A 26,299-nucleotide genomic window follows, 5' to 3' on the forward strand; every position below is an offset into this window, starting at 1 on the left:
GTACAATTAAAGTTTATGAAATTAATATTGTTTCACTTTTTGATATCAGCCAAAAGTGCTCTTTGCAGCACCCACAGCGTGCCCAATAATGACTCCTTCTGCAATTCGTACTGAGTTACATGTATTGGTAATGTATCTAAATAGGATGGTAAACTCTTCTTTATAAGATCCATTGCTCCTACTACTATTGGGATTATCTGGGTATCTTTCTTCCACATTGCTATCATTTCTGCTTGCAAATCCTGATATTTTATGACTTTGTGTGTCTCTGTATGCAGGACACTGTAATCACTAGGTGTGGAGATTTCAATGATCAATGCTACTTTTCGCTTCTTTTCTTGGACCACTATATCCAGTTTTCTAGCATCTATCTTTTGAACTGTTGGTAATGGATGATCCCATGTGATGTAGACTTCATCATTTTCTATGATGCTTTGTGGCTCAGGTTTCTAGTGTTTTTCAGCCACTTTAGTACCATAATGTTTGCACAATCCCCAGTGCAGCAGTCTTGCCACATTTTTATGTCTTTCAGTATACAGTCCTTCTGCCATTAGTATGTCACAACCAGCAGTAAGGTGTGCGACTGTCTCCAATTTGGTTTTACAAAACCTACATTTGTCTGTCTCTCCCACATGTTCAGTGGACTTTGTAAACCAGCATGTACGTAGCCTACTATGTTGGGCCATCAATATTAATCTTTCATCTCTTGTTTTGAATTAGCCTCTCCTTAACCATTCCTGAGTTTGTTCCTGATCACCATGAGGTTCTTTCAGAAGTTTTCTAAAATTGCAACTATATTTATGCATTTTCCACATTTCTTGCCTTCTCGTCTGGTCCTTCACCTTATATTCTTTCTTTTATTTTTTTGGCACATTCAGTTGCTGCCTGATTTTTATCTACTTCTGGTTTGATTTCCATTCCTGCTTGATGCTTATATGCTTCTGCTAGGTTAAGCAGAGAAGTCATCTTAGATTTATTCTCCTCGTGTTTCAAAACTTTCACTATGTTTGGGTCTTGTGAGGTCAGCAGATATGTCTGGAGTCTCACGATTGCATGTAATCAATTTCAAGGAGGCCCATCTATCCTTCAGAATGGGGTATATATAATCTCGGTATGCACTAATTTTTATAGATAATTCGGTGGGCATAAAGCATCCTTCTTGCTTTAATAACTAATTTATCCAACACATTTTGGGGCCAATAAGTCACTCCAAAACTGTAAGTTAGGACAGGGAGAGTGAATTGATGTATAGCTTGGATTTTGTTCCTAGATGTCAATGCTGTTTTCAAGATTATTTTAAGTCTTCTAAAGTATTCCTTACTAAGTTGTATTTGCATTTGTTCATGTTTTATTGCTGATACTTCATCAGTTCCCAAGTATTTATAAACTCCCTCTTGCTCAAGTTCTTTTAGATCACATTCTTGTCCCAAAACTGATATTTTCTTGGTGCTGTAGTTTTCCTGCTTTAAAGGTTGCCTTTACACATTTGTCAAGGCCAAATGACATTCTGATATCATCTGAAAAAAATGAAGTTCTCTGTCGCTATGGTAGGATTGATGGACCCTTTTGACTCATCCAATGTCCTTTCAGATCTGCATAACAAATCTATGGAGACGAGACTTAATTTGGTGATGAAGCCAGAGACAGACCTTTGGAGTCGCTCTTTCTCCCCTCTCAGCACAAGGCCATAGTGACCACGGACACCTCCCTGATGAGGTGGGGGGGCATTTCCAGGGAAAGACAGTCCAAGGCACTTGGTCACCTGTGGAGGCCAACCTGCATATCAGTGTCCTAGAACTGAGGGCAGTGCTTCTAGCATTGCAAGCATTCCAACCTGCCCTGTAGTCAGGGATGATTGCTATCCAGTCCGACAACATGTCCATAGTCTGATATATCAACAAGCAAGTGGGAACCAAGTCCTACCCATTGTGTTGAGAGGCCATGAGAGTTTGGCATTGGGCGACAGCTTCCAACCGCTTTCTTATAGCAACGCACATTCCTGAGGATTCCAATGTAATTGCGGACAAACTGAGCAGATACATTCTCCTGCTTCATGAGTGGTTCCTCAATCCTACCATAGAGACAAAGATCTTCAGTTGCTGGAGCCAGCCTTGCTATGACCTATTCGCATCCCTCGCAAACCACAAATGCAGCAACTATTTTGCCCTAATTCCCCTGCAGGGGGAGTCCCTGAGGGAAGCTCACAACTGACCCATGAGACTTCTTTATACCTTCCCTTCCCTTCTTCTGACCCCACAATTTATAAAGAAGGCTCTTCGGCTGAGAAGCAAAGTAATCCTCATTGCATCCTATTGGCCCCGACAAGTTTGGTTTCCCTTTCTCTGGCCTCATCTAGTACATCAACCATGGATTCTGGATCCAACTCCGGAATTGCTATCGCACCCTCAAGGGTTGATACATCCAAACATATCGAGCCTGAAGCTGACAGCTTGGTTCCTCCACTTCCAGTAATTGCCAGGCAAAATAACCTATCTTCCCCTGTACATCACATTCTTCTTTCTTCCCATAAACAATCCATCAGGAAAATTTATCTGAACAAGTGCAGAAGATTCATAATCTGTTCTCAAGAGAAGGAATAGATCCTTTTTCAGCTCCTCTTACTTCAGTACTGAACTATTTCTCAAACCTTCTCCATTCAGGGGCTGCAGCTTTAATGACACAAGTACACCTGCAGCTATTTCTAAGTACCACAATGTCTTTCAGGACTCATTCTTAATCTCTCACCATCTCTGTAAAATCTTTCTGAAAGCTGTCACACACATTAGACCACCCTTCAAAGAACCAATCAAGCCTTGGAACTTGACACTAGTTCTACAATTCTTGACTTCTTTTGAACCTGCTGCCTCTACTGATATAAAATTTTTATCCTGGAAAGCTTTATTCTTGGTAGCTATTACCTCAACAAGACAAATACCTGAACTACAAGCCCTATGCATAAAACGTCCTTGCATGGCTTTCCATAAGGACAGAGTATCACTCCAGGCTAACCCTACCTTTTTACCCAAAGTTGTTTCCAATTTGACTGTCAAGTAAACAATTGATCTGCCAGTTTTCTTTCCAAACTTTGCTAACAAAGGGGAATATTCACTTCATTTGCTGGGTGTGCATAGACAGTTGAGATTTTACTTGGACAAGACTAAATCACAACGGAAGTCTGACCAATTATTCATATCATTCACAGCCCATAAATGGGAAAGTCTGTTTCCAAAGTCACTTTATCTAAATGGTCGAGAAACTGCATTTGCTTTATCTATCAACAAAACAAACCTCTTCTACCAACTGAGGTCAAAGCGCATTCAACCAGATCAGTCCCAACATCCGTTGCCTTCCTTTCATGCAAGAGCTTCCATGGATGACATTTGTGCAGCAGCAACATGGCCCACAACTCATACCTTTATCACTCATTACAAATTGGATTTGGTCTCAAGGAGGAGAGCTTCCTTTGGTTTAATGGTGCTCAGAAATATTCTTCCATAGGGCCTCCCACAAAATGAAGTAGCTAGGGAATCTGTCCCATCAGTAAGGAATGAAAGAAGATTAACAACATCAGATAAAGCAGTTATGTTCTTACCATAATGTTCCATCTGTGTTGTTGTTCTTCATTCATTCATTACTTACCACCCACCATCCCCCGCCGAAAGACTCCTGGCAGTTCAGATTTGGTCCTACCTTATAATAGGGATTTGCTCAGATAAATCCTCTGCTTTTTCTCCTCCTGTATTATGGGCAAACTCGATCTGAGGTGATAGAGAGAGGGGCACTATGAGTAAGTTTAGCTTGAGAGTTTTTTGGCTGGCGTGAGCTTGGTATAACGGCCAACTCGGTTCCGAGGATAGAACCAATACCCCATCAGTAATGAATGAATGAAGATCATATGCATAATAGTATCCTTTGGGAAGTCATCCATCCCTGGTAACTATCACATTGACAACACAACCCTTAGAGTTGACCCAGTAGTCAAGGACTTAGGGACACACATAGATAGTAATCAAGCATATGACCATGATGTGTCTACAGTGGTGAGGAAATCATTCTATGCTGTGCAACTTACAAACAAAGGTATGGCATCTACGCCCAAGGAAGTCATTGTTCCACTGTATTCGACATTCATCAGACCTATCATTGAGTACAATGCCCCCTTTGGTATGTACCCAACCAGGCATATCCAACAACTGGAATGTCCACAGAGGTTCCTCACTAAAAGAATACAGGGCATAGGTAATATGTCCTATGCAGACTGCCTCAAGGCCCTATCCCTGTATTCCATCTCCTACAGGCTTTTGAGGGGAGATCTATGCCTGGCATACAAGGCATTGTCAGACCCCACTCTGATGGACCTCCTGCATATCCACAAAACAAACAGTACCAGAATTACCCACTATAGTAAAGCCCATGGTTCCTTATGCAGCAATGGCATCTCTGAAGTTGCCTCCCACAGAAAGGTTGGTATTCACTACATTTTGGCACAGCTGGACTTTCCCAGTAAATTAATTTTAATAAATAATAGAGAATCTGGCAACATCACTCAAAAGTACAGTTTTGTACCTACCATAAATGTAGATGTTCGAAGATCCACATTGCTGCAGTCCTTACTTATGGGTAGTCCGCTGTCCTCGGTCGGCCCGAATACCAAAGTATTAGGCTGACGTCGGTCATGGGTGCCTAAATCTGACATCAGAGCGTCAGGGTATAAAGGCGCATGACCGACGTCATATCCTCAGTCTTTTCTTGCCCCAGATGTCAGAAGGCCAAACCAGAAAGGCCACAGCCAAGAACAGAATACCTCCCAAAAACATGCCCAACAACAACAATCACCTAAAGCATAGCACCAAGTCTAACTACAGTGGGGAAGGAGGGAGGGTAAATTGGACTGCAGCAATGTGGATCTTCGAACATCTACATTTATGGTAGGTACAAAACTGTACTATGTTCTTCATCTCACATTGCTGCAGTCCTTACTTATGGGTAGAATCCCAAAGCAACGGGAAAGGGAGGATGGTAAAAATCATAAAGCATTAGGGGCCGCTAAAATGCCCTGTAAAATTGCAGTGGCAAATCCAGCCCTAGACTTAGAGTAAAGAGGAAGGTGGTAATGTTTAGAAAAGGTATGCACTGAACTCCAAGTAGCTGCCTCCAAAATGTCTTTTGTAGCTACCCCCCCTTAGAAAGGCCGTAGAAGTAGCAGTAGCCCTAGTGGAATGAGGCCTGATTCCAGCAGGAATCTCCTTACCATGATGGAAATAACAGAAGGAAATACAAAAACCAATCCATTTAGAAATAGTTTGTTTTGAAACAGGTTTACCCTGTGAACCCAAAGCAAAAGAAACAAACAATTGCTGAGACTGTCTGAACTCCTTGGTTCTGCTCAAATAATAACGCAACTGCCTGTGAATGTCCAAAGTATGCAAAATTTTCTCCCCTTTATTTTGGGGGTTTGCATAAAAAGTAGGCAAATGAATAGTTTGATTTAAGGCCACACTAGAAACCACCTTAGGCATAAAGGAAGGATTAGTACGCAAAGATACCCTATCCTTATGAAAAATCAGGAAAGGCTCCACTGCCATGAGGGCCTGTAATTCAGAAACCATTTAATGGCCAACAAAAAAGCAGTTTTCCATGACAAATACTTTAATTCGGCAGTAGCTGCAGGCTCAAAAGGTTGTTGAGTAAGTTTTTCCAACACAAAATTGAGATCCCAAGCAGGAGTAGGAGCTCTACGTGGGGGTCTTATATTCTTTGCCCCTCTAAGAAATTGCTTAAACCAAGGATGAGAGAATAAAGGAGGGTCACAATCATAGTGAGCAGAAATGGCTGCAGCATGGACCTTTATTGAGGAGAAAGACAAACCCTTGTCCAATAACTCAGTAAGATATTGAAGAGCAACACTTAAATCAGGTTTGGAGACATCAAAGTCCTTTCCTTTGCTCCAAATAAAAAATCTCCTCCATTTATCAGCGTAAACTTTCCTGGTACTAGGCCTTCTGGCCTCCAAAATAACATTCAAAACTTGCTGTGGAAGATGAGACCCTCCAGAGCCTAAAACTGAATATGCCAGGCTGTTAGATGTAGAGACTGAATCTTGACATTGAGGAAGTGACTGTCCTCTTGTGACAAAAGGTGCGGAATCAAAGGCAGAGGCCATGGAGGTTCTCGTACTAAGCTCCTCAGTAGTGGGTACCAGTGTTGTCGAGGCCAATCCGGTGCTATCAAAATCATGGTTGGTTTGTCTTGTCTGGCCTTCAAGAGTACCTTGGGAAGAAGAGGCAGAGGTGGAAAGGCATATACATGCAGATTGTTACAACTGAATGATAGAGCGTCCACCTTCCAAGCTGTGTGATGAAACATTTTTGTGCAAAACTTTGGCAACTGGTAATTTAGTGGAGAAGCGAACAGATCTATGTCTGGAGTTCCCCATAACACTGTCAACTGTTGAAATACATGAGGATCCAATTTCCACTCGTGAGGATCCACTATTTGTCTGCTCAATACATCTGCTAAGGAGTTCTGTGCTCCTGGTAGAAACCTTGCCTGAAGATTGAGGTGTAGATTGAGAGCAGTTTCCCACAGAATCATCGCTTGCCTGCAAAGAGGGTAAGAATGGGTTCCCCTGCTTGTTGATGTACCACATGACAGTAGTGTTGTCTGTTTGAATCAACACCTGCCCTGGGTGAAGTAAATCTTTGAAAGCCATCAATGCAAACTGGACTGCTAACATTTCCTTCAAGTTGATATGCAAGTGTTGGAGTTTGACAGGCCATGTGTTTTGCACCCATTTTCCATTGAGGTGTGCTCCCCAAGCCTTGTCCGAGGCATCTGTCGTTAGAATCTGACTCGCCTCTGGCCGGGTCACAGAGAGTCCCTTGTTTAGGTGACATTCCTGAGCCCACCACAAAAACTCCTTCCGAATGCAAGGTATTATCTGAATGACAGTGTCTAGATCTTGGCAGTGCTGTGTCCATACATTTTTGAGATACCATTGAAGCTTCCTCATATGCAATTTGGCATTGGGAAGCACCAGAATACAAGATGCCCTGAACCCCAAGGCTTGAAGGACTGTCCTTGCAGTCAGCCAGGACCGTAGAGAAATTTGATGGAAATAAAGAGAAAGGCTTCTTTGTTTGTCCGGGGTCAAAAAGGCCATCTGGGAAGCTGTATTCAGTCTCACACCCAGAAAGCACATGTCCTGAGAGGGTACTAGACTGGACTTTGTTTCGTTCACAGAATACCCTAGGCATCTTAACACTGCCATCACATACTGTAGATGATGAAGAAGTTCGTCCTTTTCTTGTGCAATAATCAGGCAATCGTCCAAATAAGGATAAATCTGTATTCCTCTTAGTCTGAAAAATGCTATCACTGGAGCCAGAACCTTTGTGAACACTCTGGGCAGTAGATAAGCCAAAGGGCAATGCAGAGAACTGATAATGTAAATTTCCAGCCAAACGCAGGTACCTCCTGCAACTGGGCCTGATAGGAACATGAAGGTAAGCCTCTTTGAGATCCAGAGTAACCATCCAGTGATCTTTTCCCAACAGAGGTAAAAGTTGTTGTAAAGTCAGCATCTTGAACTTTGGAATATCCAGGTAAGTGTTGAGGATAGATAAATCCAAAATTGGTCTCCACGTGTTTCCTTTCTTTGGAACTAGAAACAGGCGAGAATAAAATCCTAGGCCCACTTCTGACAGAGGAACTGGCTGTATAGCTCCTATTTGAAGAAGTAAAGAAATTTGTCTGAGCCTCTATCCTTTGCCGAGGAGGGACGTCTGGCATGCCTTTGAAAGGAGGCATGGTATGGAAATAGAACTTGTAACCTCGGTTTATAATGTCCAGTACCCATTTGTCCTGGGTGACTAAATGCCAATTTTGCTTGAAAAGAGCCAACTTTCCTCCCAAAGGAGCTGCCAGGCAAGAAGAATCTGGCAGCTGAAAATGTAGGTCATTGGGCCTGTTTACGAAAGGACTGGCCCCTGCCCTCACCAGCAGATTGAGCAGGCGAACTCCATTGTCTCGGCCTGAAAGTACTCTGAGCTCTGCCCCTACCACGCCTAGATCTACCCCTAGACTGAGAATCAGAAGAAGGGTACGTCCACCCCTTAGCAGGCCAATTTCTACTAAACTTTGGAGGTTGTACCTGCAAAAAATCTTTAACAGTCTGCATAGACTTAGCCTTGTCTTCCATTTTCTTTAAGACTGACTCCACAGGAGGGCCAAACAAAACTTCAGACTGTAAAGGGACATCCAGAATTCTAGACTTAACATGCTCAGACAAATTCTGATCCTTAAGCCAGGCGTGCCTACGAATAACTGAACCAGTGGCAGCCACCCTGGAAGAAGCCTGTAAAGCATCAAAACCACATTGCAAAGAGTGCTTACCCACCTGTTCAGAAACATGCACTAAATCCTGCAATTCTTTACACTCTATGCCCTCTGCCAAAGCATCCACTTTAGACCTTAGCTGAGAAAGGAGGAAATTCTGATACTTCAACATATGAAACTGGCAGTTCAAAGCTCTCATTGCTAAAGTAGAAGAGGTATACACCTTCTTACCCCATCTATCCAAAGCTCTAGCTTCCTTATCCAGAGGAACCGGATTCTTAACAACAGAGGCTCTAACACCCTTAGGCCCCTGACTAATAGTTTCTGGGTCCGCCCTAGGACTCTTGTACAGATATTTATGAGCCTCAGGCACCCTGTAATACCTGTCCAGTTTAACTGGGGCAGGAGGCACAGAATCTGGATTAAGGGAGGCTTCCGAAAAAACATCTGAAACAACATCCAAAACCGGAGGTATAGCTAAGGGTCTATGCTGTGGTAAAAACAAGAACTCCCTAAGTCTCTTTCGTGAATCAGAGTAATCCTGTCCCTCCCACTGAAAATGCTCCCTCATGGAATGCAGATTTTCTGAAAATGAAAAATCCTCTGGAGGAGAAGCAGAAGGAGTGGAATCCTCTGCATCAGAATCAGAATAAGGAGGGAAATCTTGAATGTCTTCAGCAGAAGACTCTGAATCATCTGAAGCCTGCACCAAACTTTCCAACTCTGGCTCCATCCTGGGCCTTTTATCAGGAGGGGGCATAGAACCTCTAATTAAAGTAATCAAATCCTCTGCCATTTTAAGCATGTGCTTTTTAGGCACAGACCCTGAAGAACCAGAACTGACACCAGAGGAAGGCAAGACAGACCTGCCCTTAGAAGGAGCCTTAGAAACAGAAGCAGAAGGCCTAACCACCTTAGGCATAGAAGGGAGAATAGTAACCTGAGAGGCCCCTTCAGCCTGACCTGCCTCCTGAGAGGCCACATCCTGTAAAATCAAAGTTTCCCCCTGGGACTCAACAGAAACTTCAGCCGGATCCACCTGTTCAGCTGTAGCTTCTAAAGGTCCGGCGTCCGAAACGGACAAATCATCCTGCTTAGGCTTTAAAGATTTGTCTTTGCGCTTCTTAGTAGAAGCAGGCGTCGGAACATCCGACGGCATATTATAATTACACCTCTTGCCAAAGACTAACCTAGCGCAATCTAACCTCCGTTTTATAGTGCGCTTATTAAACCTAGCACAAAACCGACTACGTCGTGCTCCGGTCCCAAACAAGGAATACAAAGCGAGTGGTAATCCCTATGCGGTATCTGTTTCCCACAAGAAATACAATTATTCACTTTTTCTGACATCCGTAAGTAACTGAGGCAAGAAAAAACAAAAATATTCCCCAACGGGGTACTTAGCCCAACTTGGTATCAGTCTGAAACTCCGAAAACGAAAAATTTCAGAACGCCGAACGGCACTTGCAACGCTGCTTCTGCATCGGACCATGCGGCAAAAAAGACTGAGGATATGACGTCGGTCATGCGCCTTTATACCCTGACGCTCTGATGTCAGATTTAGGCGCCCATGACCGACGTCAGCCTAATACTTTGGTATTCGGGCCGACCGAGGACAGCGGACTACCCATAAGTAAGGACTGCAGCAATGTGAGATGAAGAACATCAGGGCATTTTGAAGTAGCACATATAAAACCGCAGTATTTACAGACTCTGGGGCTCTGTCATAGAAGCTAAGACCACCTGAATCAATGTGAATGACTAAAAAATATTTTTGACAACTACAAGTGTATACCATGTTTTCCCTGTTTGTGAGTCCACCACTGAAGTGGGTGCCCATTATGTGATAAAGGCTGGTAAAATGGTAGGGTACACAGAGCAGGCATTACCAAAAGAAACTAAGAAGTTATCTTTCTGTACAGACATTTATTCAAGCCACTCAGGGTACTCTCTATTTCTTCCCTCTCATTATTTTATGAATATACAGTGGATTGTTCTGCCTTACTAGAAGTGCACAATCAGCATAAAAGCATGCATCCACAGACCCCAGGAGTATAACCTCTATAGTCTTGAGAAAATAGGTGAGGCTACATGATATAACGGTTACATTGTTGCACTGGTATGACTAGAGTAGTACCATAAAGAAAAATGCATGCAGTTTTATTGTGCAGGGTACTGTCACCAGGAATAACACAAATGCTATCACTCCTAAACAGTGATGTGTGTGTAGCCTAATCAATGAAATACTACATGCAGAAGCAGTGTCACCTATGAAAGAGATATTGGACTGAAATTGGGTAGCAAGTATGAGAGGTTGGTTTTAAACATGCTGGCTGTGCATGAACTGGACCATAGTGGCAGCTTTGGAATTGAGCAGATCTGCATGGCCACTTTATTATCTATCATCAAAGTATATTGTTTTGTATTGTTTTACTGTACTTACAGTTTCACTACATTGGCAGCTGTATTCTAGTTATACTTTCACTGCATAGGAAACCTTATAGCTTTATTGTTTAGTTGAAATACGTTAGTTCCAGCTTAACTTTAGTTTGAGTAATACATTATTAATTATTTTCCAGTGTCATTGTATCTGCCCCATCAATACCAGCAGCACTGTATACTTTCTGCACTGGGTCTGTTGTACCAGTTTTCTTTGACTGTGACCATGATTTCCATATATACAGATTTCCATGTTCCACCAGTTTGCTTCATGCCTGCTCTGTTTATGCTTCATTCCATTAGAAGATCATAGGATCATCTAAAGAAATACAGGAGAATCTCTATACAGTCATTGATACTAACATAGGAATGGACCAGTACTTGATTATATATCACTGCAAGTTGATAGTAAATATGCTATGGCCCAATATCTCTGATATACAGTGACAGTCAGTAATGCCCATACCAACATATCCTCCACATAACCTAAAAAATTTCCCAGCTAACATACCTCTCCTAATAAATGTCCATGATACACAAGGACACAATTGGATTGGGTTGCATGACTAGGCTTATTAAGGCCTTGGTGGTTGTTAGCCTATTATATACCTATGAACCTTTGAAGCTGAACTCCCATAATAAACCAGTTGTAAGTCCAGTGCTAACCCCCATTTTCATTCTCTTTGGATTTAAGTTATTCTTTTTAGGCCTGATAGGGCTGCCAGCTTATTAGGACATCATCACTTAAGACATTCTCAGCTCCCAATAAGCTTATATGGTACTGTTTGTTAGCTACTTGACTAAAGTCCACGTAGCCTATGCCAACTATCTCTTGCAGTCATCTGACCAAAGAATGTTCTCATTTTATCCACACTGTCCTACACGAGGAGTTCCTTTGCATCTCTGAAAAAAATCTCACATTCATGCATGGCAATCAGTACCTGAAAAGTAACACAACCTTGAAAGAGAAACAATGACAGCAGTGGTTACTTTTAGCAACAAAGGGCACGGGCAGCATAGTGGGCTCTCATAACGTGGTTCCCTTCCCCACAAATGGTGCAACCCTGGAGGATATTCACATTAGTCAGAGGGATTTGTGGGGTGCAGTCACCCACAACACCTAAGACAACCTTTACAGAATAATTTGAGTAATGGGAGTTATTCATAAAGACAAAGTATGTCAAGGAGTTAACACTTGACTAGTACAAATAACTAATACTAAAGAACATTAACATACAGGTAAAAGACTACCCTTGCCACTCACTATTTTAAGCTTCCTCTTCCAAGGCTACATAGTTTTTTGGGACAAGCATATGAGTACTTGCCATAAACTCTGAAGTTGTGCGAGTTCAAAGTGGGCTTATTCAAGTAGTAGGACTGTGGGTAGAACAGTCCCTACATGGGGTGCATCAGGACTGGTGAGGTGCATTACTGTTCTTTCTTTCTTTTTATTTGTCAGGTCATTTCACATTTATTTTTTTATATCACTTTTCAACTGCTTGCAGGTGCCCTTTGTGTTTGGTATGTTATTTTTCAATGACGCGAGTCAGGATTCTAAAACATCCTTTTATAATTCTATTGCAAACCCTGATTCCATTGGGTATGGTGTTTGTTAGACAGGAGCAATGCATTTCATCCACTTTCTGAAAATCTGTAGTGATGGCACAGTGTGCTTTTAGGTTGCATATGATTTGTAATGCAATGTGGTAAGTTGCATAAAAAGCAGAAAAGAAAAAATACTGTGCCTATTAAAACAGCTTTAGGAGAGTTCAGAGTTTACAGTACTCTTGAATAAGCTCACTAAAATTCTTTCTGGGTGGTACCCATGCTGAACGGTTTTACAGATGACCTCCCTGAAGCACTGTTTATACAAAAGGACCAGGGTTAATTCTTTCACAATGTAGAACAATAACCTGTCACATTCCTACTATTGAAAGCTGACTTAGCTGTTGAGTGGTTACAGTGTAATAGTAGCAGTGGTTACAATGTAACAGTGCACCTTTTTTTCTGTCACATTCTGATTCATCCTCCTCCACCAACAGTAATGCATCCTGTACTGCTCATCTAAGGACATCACTGTGGTGCCCTTTTCTCATTTAACAAACAGCAGTAGGACCCACACAGCAATAAACTGAAGGGGACATTATGTAAAAGCACATCAACAAGCAGTAAAATCCATTACATCTTTTTCCATTAGATGTACACCCAAACAACTGTGCTGCAGAAAATATTCAAAAAAAAAAAAATCACATTTGTGCCTCCAAAGTGAAAGATGGAAAAAAAAAAAAAAAACAGTAGCTTATATAAGCACTTCTTTCCTACATTTCAAAGTGTAGTGATATGGTTTTACTATCAGCATGGGGCTGTAAATAAAAGAGCACACAGAGGAAACTGTTGGCATTTCCTGAAGTGTTAAATTACCCTTCCCCCAAGGTACTGAAACCTGAGCCCTCAGACTAAAAGCTGCCTAAATGTAAACAATAGGATCACCTGACCTACCAGCTTAATCAAAACAATGAGAGCTGCAAGGAATCTTGACACTCTCCCTTTAACTCCACTAATGTGCAATTAAAAAGTTGGGAGGACACAATATCAGGGCTAGGGTTGCATAGAAACAGGGACAAATTACATTTAGGATACACTATTAAGAAGTAATAAGTAATAAGACTTACCTTACTTACGAAGTAGCAAAACGCTGGTGAAGAAGAAGTGCTTCACATGAATAGAGTCGACCAGATTTGCTAACACAGAAAAGGAGTTCCACACGGCACCTAGTCCATTTATTAGGTTAACAGTGGGCTGGGAAAGGCAGTGTTGACATCACAATATGGGAGGATCACAGGGATTCTGTACAGCATGCAAATAAGGCAATGTTTACTTCACTTTGGGGGAGGAAACCTCCCAGGATCTTCAGCAAGAGCTATGGCAGATGTGACATCATTATTTAAGAGACGACTAGACAGTTTTCATCTTGGTTTTAAAACTGAAAGTCAAACAGTACGGAAAAGTATGAAGCCTAAGCAGTAAAAGAGAATAGTGGATTTTTTTTTAAAGCTGCGCGGTTATATTTTTTTGAGGCTGTATCACATAACAGGATTTTAGAGAGACATCAGGTAGAGATATTTGATTTGATATCCCGTTGTTTTCCTTTAATAGAGAAGGAGGAAGGCCTGAAAACCCCTTGAGAAATGGCAGGCCTGTCTAAATTCTGAGTTTCCCCGCCAGGAGTGGCGTCGGTATCTGTAGTAAAAATGGGGGCCGAGGAGCCTGCGACCTCTGGTACTGAAGATACCGGTAATGTAGTGTCATCGGTACTCAGGGGCTGCGTAGGTGCCTCGCTGGGTACCGGAGAACCGGTAGTCGGCCTTAGCGTGGTTTCTGTAGATGGCGTTTTTTGCTCAAAACTGGAGTTGGGGTATCCGACGACATAATATAATTAAATTTTTTGCCAAAAAAGTGAAGGGCGAACTCCGCGACGCTTAATAGTGCGCTTGTTGAATCTTGCACAAAAACGGCAGGCAGAGACGTCGTGGTCTGGGCCTAAGCAAGGTATACAGAAAGAGTGGAAATCCTTATGCGGTATTTGCTTCCCACATGAAATGCAATTATTAACTTTGTCCGACATCGGTCTGAGGCAAGAAAAGTTTCCCCAACGGGGTACTTAGCTTTCAAGAAGACTTCGGCTGAAATACTTTCGTAAATCTCAGGAGCTGGCCGACCGGCACTTGCGAACTGCTTCTGCTTCGGGCACCGCGCAGCAAGAAAGACGGAAGAAAATGGCGTCGGCTGCCTCTTTTATACCCCTGCCACACTGACGTCAGGGAAGAAGCGACGACAACCGACGCCGGACCTAGACTTTGGAATTCAGCCGACCGAGGACCCGCCTGACGGCAGGATAACCCATCTGTAATGACTGCAGCTGTATGCACGATGAACATCATGTGACAGTCTACAACTGTTAGAATCAGAATCACATTTATTGGCCAACTATGCACACATACAAGGAATTTGACTCCAGTTTCAGTGACTTCCAAGTATAAATTGCATAAACGACATACATACAACTATTAAGAACAAGACAAACAACATGCATGCAACTATTAAGAACAAGACAAAAAAGTAAATATACCCATACATATACATACAAGGTGCAAAGTGCAACTCAGTGTAACAAATACTGAAATAAATTCTGAAAGAAGTATTAACAATCTGTAAACAATACTGCAGAATCCTCGGAGGCTTGGGAAATATACCCCAAAATACTAAGCTTAGTTAACCATTTATGAACTTGATGGCCTGTGGAAAAAGATGTCCTTATATCTGCTTGTTTTGATGTGTATTAATCCATAATGCCTGGCTGGCTGACCGTAACAGTTCAAAACGATGGTGGACTGGATGTGAAGAGTCTATGATGACTTTCCCAGCTCTTTTTATGACTCTGGAATAGTACAGGTCCTGTAAGGAGGGCAAACTAGCACCAATGATATTTTCGACAGACCTGACTATTTAATGTAACTTATTTTCATCATGATTAGACAGAGATCCAAACCACACTGTTAGGGATGAGCTGAGAACAGACAATTAAAAAACCTCAATTAAAAAAGTTAGAAACAGAATACTACCTTAATACATTACCAGAAAAAAAGGAAATGAAAGAGGAATAATCAAGACATGCAGATATATACAAGAACAAAAAATATATATTACACAAGGTACAAAGCCAGTTCCCGTTCTTTAGACAGGAACTTAAATGGCAGAAGATCTTAAAAGATAAATGCCACATTCTGAAATATAACACATATACATGTAACCAAACACAAAGCATGAAGTTAACATACCTAATTATAATAACCAGTGTTTTTTTTTCCGTGAACAAGACTTCATCTTTTACCATATGCTGTTGGGCTTTGGACCATTTAAGCACATACATGATAATATACACATGTACACCACACACACACACACACACGTATGCGCAACTGCATGTATGTACACGTGTGTGTGTGTGTGTGTGTGTGTGTGTGTGTAAATATATATATATATATATATATATATATATACACACACATACATACACACAGACATTATATATATATATATATATATATATATATATATATATATATATATATATATATATACACACACACACACACACACGTCTACATTGCTTGGTCGAAAGCCCATATACATGAAAAAGAGTTATGTACTTACCATAACTTGGCATCTGTGTTATCCTAGGTCTTCATCACCACAGGGTCTTGGACCTAAGCCAGCAATATTCAGATGGAAGCAAGGCTCTAGCTCCTCCCTCTCCCATGATGACCTGCTGCCCTCTAATCTCCAGATCAAGTTTGCTACCATAATCCTGAGCTACTCATACAGAGTTAAGACAGAAAACCCCTCCACCTTCTTCCATGATCAAACCAGGTGGGGGGATGGCGGGTGGAAAATGTAATGAATGAAGACATAGGATAACACATATGCCAAGTTATGATAAGTACATAACTTTATCTGATGTTATCCATATCTTTTATTCATCACCACAGGGTCAGAGTCCCCAGCTACCACACATCCTGGGAGGCCTCAAGGAAGGACATGCCGGAGCATCATGGACCCAAAAGAAGGCCTACTCCTACAAATCAAATCCACCTTATAATGGGATATAAAGGTGTGAGGATTAGACCAAGTGGCAGCAGCACAGATATCAACAGAAAGCCTTCCTACAAAAGCTGAAAAAGTCACCACAGAGCTAGTAGAATGGGCCTTAACACAATCTGGAACCTCCAGGTGGTTCAGATTGTAGACCATAGAGATGCAGCTAGATATCGGTTTAGAATTAGTGACTTTGGAGACTGGAAGGCCATGTCTGCTATCAGAAAGGCCACAAAAAGCTGCCCTGACTTACGAAAATCTTTAGTCCTATGCAAGTAGAACAGAAGCTGTCGGTGAACATCCAAGGTATGAAGGATATACTCCCCTCTGTTGGAATAGCTGGGGAAGAATACTGGAAGCTGAATGCCTTGACTGAGGGTCAACTTGGAAGCAACCTTGGGTAAGAAGGAGGGATTTGTTCTCAGAGAGACTCGGTCCTTGTGAAAGGTCAAGTAAGGAGATGCAATGGAGAGAGCTTGCAATTCTGAAACTCTCCTAGTTGAAGTGACAGCGACCAGAAGGACCATCTTCCAAGACAGAAACTTGAGATCACAGGAACAGTCAGGTTCAAAGGGACTCCTGATCAGAGACTGTAGAACCAATGTGAGGTCCCAAGGAGGCGAAGGGTCCTTAACTGGAGGACGGAGCAGAAAGACCCCTTTCATAAATGCCTTACAAAGCCTAGATGAAAAGGTGGATTTGGAGCTCTCGTGAAAATAAGAAATCACCACCAACTGAAGCTTAATAGTGGAAAAGCTTGCTCACTCTTAGAAAAAGGAAGACAAGAACAAAAGTATATATGAAACCGAAGCAGAAAAGGGATCCAGATTCCTGCTCTTAGCCCAGATTGAAAACCTTTTACACTTACTGCTGTACACTTTTCTGGTAGAGGGTTTTTGGGAGGCCAAAATGATGTGTTTAATGAGGGACACTATCCTGGACTGCTTAATTATCACTGGAACTACAGACACCATGTGGTTAAGCACAGGGTCCGAAGGTTTGAGAAAGGAAGTCCCAACGGGTAGGAAATCAGATCCTGATGGGGATCTAGTATTGATGGCAGATACTTCAGAGGAGACCTGATGAAGGGGAATTATGGCTGACGAGGCCAGAAAGGAGCAATGAGGATAAGGAACGTCCTCAGGTGCTGCGCTTTCTGCAGAACCTTGGGCATTAAGGGAACAGGAGGGTATGTGTAAAGGACACCTGGAGACCACTCGTGGACTAGATCATCCCTTGGAGACTCCCCCAAAGGCAGGATCAGGGCGAAATACCTGCTGCATTTGTGGTTGACAGGAGAGGCAAAAAGGTCATAGCACAACCGACCCAAACGGTCAAAAATCAGTTTCACCGCTGAAGGACTGAGGGACCACTCGTGAGGATTCAAGACAGATCTGCTGAGCCAACATGTTGGAATCCCCAGGTATATGCATTGCAATAAGGAAGCAGACAGAGGACATAACCCATTCTCTCACTCTCACAGCCTCTCTGCACAACGGGTAAGAGTGTGTTCCCCCTTGTTTTCTGACATACCAGACGATTGCCATGTTGTCTGTCTGGACTGCAATCGTCCTAAGAGGGAGGCAAGTCCTGGAAAGCTTGCAAAGAAAGAATAACTGCCTTCATCTCTAGAACGTTTAAATATGCAACTTGGTCTCTATTGAGGACCACCTGCCTTGGACAGTCTTCCCTCAAAAATGACCCCCCCAACCCCAGGACAAAGGTGTCTGTGGTCACTGTGACCATGGGCAGAGTGAGAGAGAGAAGGACCTGACTACAGAGAGATCTTACAACTGAAGCCTCCACTGGAAGTGACATCTGCACACAGGCATCAGTTTATGGTCATAGACATAGTATGAATAAAAGCCACGCACTGAACAGTTAAAGTCCATTGTAAAACACGCATGCGGTACCTGGCCAGAGGAACAAGAAGAATACCGGAGGCCATGGAACACAAAGTCCGAAGAACCAAATGAACTGGGGGTTGCAACAGGTGCAAAATCTGTGTGACCTATTCCCGTATCAACTGAATTCTGCACAAAGCCAAGGTTGAAATCTCCGCAATGGAGTCCAACTGAATTCCTGTGAACTCCAACTGTTTTGTGGGGATCAGATTGGATTTTGCCAGGTTGACGGTTATCCCCAGCTGACAGAAGAGGGGAAAAACATACTGAATCACCTGAATCAGTTGATGCTTCGAAAATGCCGTGAGGAGCCAATCGTTGAGGTACGGAAAGACCTGGAACCCCTGCAGACGCAGGTGCACCACAACCCACTGCCATGCATTTGGTTTGGTAATCAACCGGGGGGCTGTGGTGAGACGGAAAGGTAGGGCTCTGAACTATTAATGATTGGCCCCTAGCTGGAAACAAATATGTCTCCAGGAACGCCGGTCTATCTTGATGTGATAGTAGGTGTCCTGAGTATCCATGGAGCACATCCAGTCATCCTTGCGTAAAAGTGGCAGAATGAACTGAGCAATGACCATCCAGAACTTTGACTTCTTCACTGAAAGACTATGCTCGCTGTGGTCCAGAATAGGATGTAGGTCCCCCCCCCCCTTTTTTTGGCACTAAAAAAGTGCCAGATCCTCTTTGTCCTGCTGGGACGTCTTGAACTGCTCTTTTTAGAAGTTATTGTTGAACATCTTTGATGGCCAACTCCCTCTGACTGGGTGGAATGCCTGGGAGGTAATGTCTTAACGGAGGGGGTTCTGAAAAGGGAATGAAATAGCCCCTAGAAATGATATTTAACACCCACTGATTGCAGGTGATATTTGTCCAGGCTAGTGGGTGTAGGGAAATGCGACCTCCGACTGTCTCCGGGACAGAGCAGCCAGGCAACACTTCAGTAGTGCTGACAGGGCTGCACAGAGAAGGGTTCCCTGGAGTCCTGATTTTGAGGACCCCCCCCCCCCCAAGGGCACTGCCGTCTGGAAGAAGATTGATTAGGAGTGTCCTGAAATGGGAAACTGCTCCTTACAGAACCACATCTTTCCGTTTCTCCACTGGGTCTTTGAGAAAGACCTCTGGGGGACCAAAAGCTTGATCCCTACTGCAGACACAGTCTTCTCCTCCTACTCCCTGCGGGCCAAAGTGTCCTTTACGAAGGGTCCAAAGAACGTGGAACCAATCAAAGGGTGAATTAGAAAACAACGCCTTGAAGGGCTCCGCAAACCCGCAGAAGAGTAGCCAGGCATGACGCCGGAAGGCAATGCCTGTCCCAGCAACTCGAGAGGTAGCCTCTGCAGCACTGCAGATTAGCCCCCATCAAGGAATTTGCAAGCGATATCAGAGTAGAAAGCTTGGGAGACACCACTTTGAGGTTCTTTGCTGGCAATATCTCTGCAAGGGAGGTGGAGAGCTCTTAGACCAAATCCCTTTGGAGGTAGATAAAAAGTGCCAAATAGTTGATCTCAGTTCGAAGGTAGCCGAGGCGTACACATGCTTCCTAAAACAGTCTAATCTCTCAGGACTCCCTGTTCAGGGGATGTACCATGGAGCTCTCCTCTGCTAGCTTCTTCTTCATGGCAGAGACAACTACAATGGCACTGACTGGTACTCTTTTGCTTCAGAACACATGGTTCGCATGGGGACCAAGGAATGTGTTGGCCCTCTTTGGAACAGGTTCCACCATGTCCAGTTCCTTCCAGGCCTTGCAAGCAATCAGACCCACTAACTCGTTGGCATGGGTGGGGACACACAAGAGGTAGACAGGACCGCCCCTAAGGCCTTCAGAAATATGGACTCCTGCAAAGATGGGGATTGCGGAAACCATTCGCCTTTTTGTTTCAGGAGCTCAAGGATATCTCCAAAGGAGACATCATCAGGCAGAGACCTGTGGGACCAGTCTCCTTCTTCGAGGTCCGCATCTTCGGTGACAGACTCCACAGGGGAGTCCAAGTGCCTCCTCTTGCACTTTCTCTTACAATGAACCTCCTCCACTGGGAGCTCCGGGGAGGACTAGGAAGAGACATGGACTCCCAGAGGGGAGGAAAAGTACAGTTTTGTACCTACCATAAATGTAGATGTTCGAGTGTTCACCCTGCTGCAGTCATCACACTAGGGTTATCCTGCTGTCAGGCGGTCCCGCAGTTGGCCAGAGTTGCAAAGTCTTGGTCCGGCATCGGTTGCTGTCGCTTCTTCCCTGACGTCAGTGCACCAGGAGTATATACGAGGCATCCGATGCAATTTTCTTCAGTTTTTCTTGCCCCAGATGTCAGGTGCCCCCAATAGGTGGTATATATATATATATATATATATATATATATATATATATATATATATATATATGCAGAAATAAAACAATACCTTCAGTCACAAGCAAATACACCACAAAGGTTGTAGAGGATAGAAAGGTATGGATAAGTCCAGCTAGTTCAGAGGGGATGGAGGGAGGGTAACCTGGACTGCAGCAGAGTGAACACTCGAACATCTACATTTATGGTAGGTACAAAACTGTACTATGTTCATCACGTTACCCTGCTGCAGTCATCACACTTGGGTTGAATCCCAAAGCTAAGGATGGGTGGTGGAGTTAAACAGGGTTAGAAGAAGCTAGTAGGCCCTGCAAAACTGCAGTGGCAAAGCCAGCTCCAGTCTTAGAATACAGAGGTAAGTGATAGTGTTTGGTGAAGGTGTGCACTGAACTCCAAGTTGCAGCTTCCAGAATATCCTTGGTTGGCACCCCCCTGAGAAAGGCTGCTGATGTAGCTGTAGCCCTGGTGGAGTGGGGCCTAATGCTAGCAGGTACTGGTTTCCCATGATGCTTGTAGCAGAAAAGTACAGTTTTGTACCTACCATAAATGTAGATGTCTGAATAGGAATGCATCTGCAGTCCTTACAAATGGGTTGTCCTGTCGTCAGGCAGCCCTTCGGTCGGCCGGATTCCAAAGTCTGGGTCTGGCCTCGGCTGGTGTCGCACTTCACCCGACGTCATAGCTGCAGCTTTTCGGGTATAAAGGCATCAGCCGACGCCATTTTCCTCAGTGTTTCTTGCCCCAGATGCCAGTTGCCCCTTTGGATAGCTAAATTTTGGATAAATGCCAACGTTTCCAAATAGTAGAGAGCAAACACAAAAAATAAGCATGTACGTACATATATACAAACAAATACACCATAATAGATCCCCCCCCAGCTAGTTATTAGATGGGCAAATACCCTAGGAATACCTCAGAGGGGAAGGAGGGTGGGTAATCCTGACTGCAGATGCATTCCTATTCGGACATCTACATTTATGGTAGGTACAAAACTGTACTATGTCCTTCAAGGATGCATCTGCAGTCCTTACAAATGGGTAGAATACCATAGCCAAACTAGGGGAGGAGGAAGAAGAAATTATGGTGTAGTTAGGATCCCTTGCAAAACAGCAGTGGCAAACCCTGCTCGGGATCTAGAGTATAAAGGTAAGTTATAATGCTTGGCAAATGTATGCACGGAGGTCCAAGTAGCAGCCTCTATAATGTCCTTGGTAGCCACTCCTCGTAAGAAAGCTGTGGTAGTGGCCGTAGCCCTTGTAGAATGGGGCCTGATGTTCTCTGGAATTTGCTTTCCATGGTAGGAGTAACAAAATCTGATGCAATTTCCTATCCACTTGGAGATTGTCTGTTTTGAAATTGCTTTTCCTTCCCTTCCTGTTGCATATGCTACCAGAAGCTGGTCAGTTTTTCTATTGCCCTTGGTTCTGTCCAGGTAGTAGCGTAACTGTCTATGTACATCCAGAGTATGCAACAGTCTTTCCCCCCTGTTCTGTGGGTTGGGGAAGAATGTAGGTAGGTGGATAGCCTGGTTTAAAGACACTCTGGATACCACCTTAGGCATAAATGTAGGATTTGTTCTCATGGACACTCTGTCTTGATGGAAGATCAGGAAGGGTTGTACTGCCATTAAAGCCTGTAGTTCAGAAACCCTTCTTGCTGAGGTGATTGCCAGCAGGAAAGCAGTCTTCCAGGATAGGTATTGTAGTTCTGTTGTTGCTGCTGGTTCGAAAGGAGGAAGTGTCAATTTTTCTAGCACAAAGTTCAAGTCCCAGGCTGGCAATGGTGGTTTCCTAGGAGGTTTTACATTTTTAATTCCTCTCAGAAACTGCCTGAGCAGAGGATGCGAGAAGACAGGGGGATCGAAGTTGTATTCTGCCGAAATAGCTGATGCATGTATCTTGATGGAGGAATAGGACAGGCCTGTATGGAAGAGCTCTGCCAAGTACTCCAGGATGTTGGCTATGTTTACCATTGACACATCTTTTCCCTTTTCAGTACTCCAAATGAGAAATCTTTTCCATTTTCCTGCATAATTCCTTCTTGTTGAAGGTCTGCGGGCCTCAAGGATAATGTCTTTAACCCTTTAGGATAAATTTGGGTTAGTTGCTCTTATGTAATGTTCCAGGAAGTCAGTTGCAGAGTTTTCAGATTTGGATGCAGGGTGTTGTAGCCGTTCTGTGTTAACAGCAATGGGATCAGGGGAAGTGTCCACATTTGTCCCCGAGACATGCTCCTCAGTAATGGGTACCAATGCAGTCTTGGCCAGTCTGGAGCTATCAGAATGATCCTTGGACGTTCCTCTTTGATTTTCAATAGCACCTTGTGCATCAAAGGAAGAGGTGGGGATGCATATGCTGTCAGGCTTTTCCAACTGAAGGATAGAGAGTCCACCTTCCAAGCAAGTGGGTGGTACGTCCTTGTGCAGAATTTCTTGAGCTGGTGATTGAGTGGGGATGCAAATAAGTCTATTTGTGGTAGTCCCCATTTCCTGGTGATGGCCTTGAAGATGTCCGGGTGTAGCATCCATTCGTGGGCATCCGTGGTAGTTCTGCTTAATATGTCTGCTAGGATGTTTTCTTTTCCCGGTACAAAAATTGCTTGTAACTGAATGTTGTAGCTCAGAGCCATATTCCATAGGTCCAGTGCCATCCGGCATAGAGGGTATGAATGTGTGCCTCCCTGTTTGTTGATGTACCACATGACTGTGGTGTTGTCTGTCCTTATCATCAACTGCCCTTCTTGGAGGAATGGTCTGAAATTCTGGATTGCCAGTTTTACTGCCAGCATTTCCTTTAGATTTATGTGCAGGTGCAGCTGATCTTGAGTCCATAGGCCTTGTGTGCACTTGTCCAGCATGTGGGCCCCCCAACCGAGGTCTGAGGCGTCCGTTGTGATGGTTTGGCTTGGTTGAATGCTGTAGAAGGGCAAACCTGTGTTTGACTGACATGCCTGAGCCCACCATAGGAACTCTTGTTTCAGGCATGGGATTAGTGGTATTTTGGTTTCTAGGCTGTGCCTGTGTTGAGACCATAAATTCTTCAGGTACCACTGTAGCTTTCTCATATGCAGTCTGGCATGAGGGACCAGAATTATGCAGGATGCCATGAAGCCCAGGGGCTTGCAGTACTTTTCTTGCTGTTAGTTGGTTCTGCTTTGTTAATGCCAAAAAGTAGAGAGGAAGTTGTTCTTGTTTTTCTGCAGTTAGGAATGCCATCTGTTTTGTTGTGTCCAATTCTGCACCTAAGAAGGTTATTCTTTGGGATGGTATCAGCCTTGACTTTTTTTATATTGACTGTATATCCCAGGGCTTGCAGCAAGTAAATGACTCTTTGTAAGTCTTCTGTTAGCTTGTTTTTGTTGTCCGCTTGTATCAAGCAGTCGTCCAGGTATGGATAAATTTGGATTCCCTGAAGCCTGCAATGAGCGATTACTGATGCCAGGCATTTCGTGAACACTCTGGGCGCAGTAGATAAGCCAAAAGGCAATGCTGAGAATTGATAATGCTCTGATCCTGCAAGAAATCTGAGGTATCTTCTGCAATTTGGTCGTATGGGGACGTGCAGGTATGCCTCCTTGAGATCTAGAGTCACCAGCCAAGACTCCTTGCCCAGCATGGGAAGAAGCTGCTGTAGGGTCAGCATTTTGAATTTTGGAACAATGAGGAATGTGTTTAAAGCGGACAGGTCGAGAATAGGCCTCCATTTTTTCTCTTTTCTTGGTACCAGGAAGAGTCTGGAGTAAAATCCCTTTCCTTGTTCCATAGATGGTACCTTTTCCACAGCTCTCATTCTTGCTAATTGAGCTATTTGTTTTAGAGCTTCTGTCTTCTGATTTGGTGGTAGGTTTGGCATTCCTCTTTTTCTTGGTAAAGTATGGAAATGAAACCTGTAACCTTGGTCTATAGTTTGTAAAATCCACTTGTCCCTTGTGATGCAGTGCCAGTTTTTTGAAAATAGGGCTAGCTTTCCGCCTAAGGGTGCTGCTATCTGTTCCCTGGTAGGCGGTGCCAGAGCCAAGTCACTGTGTTTGTCCTGTTGCAGTGGTAGTAGTTGCGTCTGTGCCTCGCTGGTTGTTACCCTGCCACTGGCGTCCCCTGTAGGCACCCCCTCTGGATTGATTTCTGCCTCTTGAACGCCTATTCCTGCCTCTCTGTGCTTTAGAGGAGTCTGGAAAGGACCAATTTTTGGAAAGCCAGTTCCTGCTAAACCTTGGAGGCTGAACCTGTAAAAAATCTTTCACTGTTTGTACAGATTTCGCCTTCTCTTCCATTTTCTTCAGTACCTGCTGAGCAGGAGAACCAAATAAATTGACCTTATCCATAGGAGCATCTAATAGCTTTGCTTTAACATGATCCGGCAAGGCCTGTTCTTTCAACCATGCATGCCTTCTGATAACTGTGCCAGTCATGGCTGATCTAAAGAAAGCCTCCAGTGCATCATAGCCGCATTTTAAAGAATGGTTACTAACCTGCTGAATGTTATGCACCATTTCTAGAACATATTTCTTATCTAAAGAGTCCTCAGAGGACAGTTTCTTAGTTAACTGATCAAGCATAAACTCCTGATATTGGATCATATGAAACTGACAGTTCAATGCCCTAGCTGACAGAGTAGCAGAGGTGTATACTTTTTTACCCCATCTCTCTAAGGACCTGGACTCCCTTTCAGAGGGGAGGGGATTTTTAACAGAGGTAGATACTACTGCTTTAGGCCCCTGGGAGATAGTCTCGGGATCTGCAAAAGGAGCCTTGTATAAATGGTGATGTGTGTCCGGGACCCTGTAGAACCTATCAGGCTTAGCAGGGGCTGGAGGTAAAGTATCAGGAACAGTACAAGCATCATTAAAAGCATCATCTACAACAGAAAGAACTGGAGGTATAGCTAAAGGCCTATGTTGTGGTAAATGCAAAAAGGTCCTAAGCCTTTTCCTGGAGTCTGAGAAATCTTGTCCCTGCCACTGAAATTGCTCCCTCATGGCATGTAAGGTTTCCCCAAAGGAAAATTCCTCAGGTGGAGAGGCAGAAGGAATCGACTCTTCAGCATCAGAGTCTTCATAAGGAGAAAAAGTAGCCTCTGGAAGGTCTGTATTGTCTGAATCATCAGAGGAATCATCCGAGGACACTGGCTCAGGGGGCTCTGCTCTAGGTCTCTTTTCTGGAGGTGGTTGAGAGGCCCTGTCTGGATGAGGTTAGGTTCCCCTTATTAAAGAGGTGAGATCCTCTGCCAGAGAAAGCATTTGGGAACTGGAGCTGGGCCTGTGAGAGGGGGGCTTAGCAGGCACAGACTTAGAAGTTTTGGCTGCTTTAGCCCTGGCAAAGGCCTTTATGGACATGGCTGCAGGAGGCCTAGCAGCACCACGTGCAGGGGTTGAAACATCCAAGGGTATGGTGTCCGATAATTCCTGTGAAACCACAGCAGCAGGTTGAATTTCAGAGGCCGATTCTACCAGGTTAGAAGAGGCCTCGGTAGAAGGCAGGGATTCGGCTGAAGTTAGAACCGCTTGCTCGGTTTCGGCCGAAACAGAGACACTCGCGGTTTGCTTAACCGCGGTTTCGGCCGAAACCGCGGACCGCGAGTGTCGGTCCTTTTCTTTGCGTTTTTTAGCAACTTG

General features: G+C 43.8%; 1 protein-coding gene across 1 annotated transcript in view; it reads right to left on the reverse strand.

Annotated features, from left to right (window-relative positions):
• HIF1A (hypoxia inducible factor 1 subunit alpha) overlaps positions 1–26,299 on the reverse strand; it is a 1,533,321-nt gene that overhangs the window by 1,112,148 nt on the left and 394,874 nt on the right. The window lies entirely within an intron of this gene.

The sequence above is a fragment of the Protopterus annectens genome, chromosome 6.part0 (assembly GCF_019279795.1).
Source record: "Protopterus annectens isolate FY-2018-M chromosome 6.part0, PAN1.0, whole genome shotgun sequence".
Taxonomy (NCBI): Eukaryota; Metazoa; Chordata; order Ceratodontiformes; family Protopteridae; genus Protopterus; species Protopterus annectens.